This window comes from Trichosurus vulpecula, chromosome 7, assembly GCF_011100635.1.
Source record: "Trichosurus vulpecula isolate mTriVul1 chromosome 7, mTriVul1.pri, whole genome shotgun sequence".
NCBI classification, from domain to species: domain Eukaryota; kingdom Metazoa; phylum Chordata; class Mammalia; order Diprotodontia; family Phalangeridae; genus Trichosurus; species Trichosurus vulpecula.
The window spans coordinates 165,420,913-165,422,451 of NC_050579.1; positions in this window are offsets into that span (position 1 = coordinate 165,420,913).

Here is a 1,539-nt window from a genome sequence, read left to right on the forward strand (position 1 = left end):
TTGGTATCTTTCCCACTGTGACAACACCCACCCCAGTATCATAGACCACTCCTGCTAATATCTTAACTTATCTTAGACTTTAAAAATGTCTCATTCTGACTTCTTGTTGGTTCTGTCAGTCCAAAATTTTATTTGAGGAGTAATTTTCAGTTGTTTGGGAGGGAATGTTGAGGTATTTCAGCCAAGTTGCTGCCTGTACTCCATTATCTTGGTTTGAGCTTTATATTTGTATTTAGATACTTTGAATCCATGATTTTTTTGCTTTAATTATGAGGTAGCATTAGCAGTAACAAACTTTTTTTTCTCACAAATTACCCTAAAATAGGTGTACTATTCCCAGAAAACCCACTGGGGAGAAAGGAATATGAAAAGAGGAAAAGTTGAAAAAGTGGTATTATGAGAATAGATGCAAAACTTGCCCAGGTATTTCCAATTACAAGTAAATTTGGGACAGTATATCTTCCTCTACTTATAACATAGGTGTTTTACAGTTAATCAAGGGCAGGGAGACCCATTTTTTACTCTCAAGAAAAATAAAAATTTACTGATGGATGAGGAAATATTGCAGAGTAAGAATTGGAGCGATAATGTTTTCAGGGGTATTAAACAAATGTTAATAATATTACATTTTAGTTACTCATTTGCATAATACATGGGCCCCAAGACAATGGAGACACTCTAGAAGTAGCATTTGAATATTTTGGGACTATCACATGTATAATCTTGGAAATGGTATTTGATGTACAAAATGCATTTAATAAGCTAAAATGATTCAAGAAGAGCATATTGTACTTGCAAGGCTTGTACTCTGCACAACACTGGGTTTCTATAGAGAGGTGGGTGTGAGAATGTGGAGAAAAGCAATTCCATTCTCAGTAGGCTACCACAGTGTATTTTCAGAAGTTTCTAATTGAAGGCATGCTTCATTTGCCATGGCTATAAAAGAAGCCACATTTGCTCATGATTATGTCTGTAAATGACCTCATAAAATGTACTCTTAGAAAAGAAAAAAAAAACAGAGGGACTCAAAAGATTTTACACATTACTTAGAAATCTTTAAAAAAAAGTTATGGGTTTTCTGCCTTTTTCCTCTGTGGTTCTTATGAAGTTTAAAATAAAATAGCTAAAACTCTTTAAATGTTAAGCTAAAATAATAAAGAAGTTTTCCTTGCCACATTTTGTTGATACAATGATTCCTGAATTTAAAAATTTTTGATTGTTTAAAGAGTAGAATAATAACATTTTATTTAAAGGCCCATAAAATTGTTATACCTATCATCTATTAGTGAAAGTCACATCTCCAATGCCCCATTTATATTTCTCAGAATCTTATCATGGTAGCATAATGAAAGAGATGTGATATATGTGTATACATACACACACATATATAAAAATACATAACTACATACATATACATATATACATATGTGTGTATGCATATTTAAACAATACCTGTGTGTCTTTTCATCTTTCATTAAAATTTGTAATTTTCATTATTTGTCTCAGAAAGTGATAGAGAAGAGAAGCATTAACTCTCAG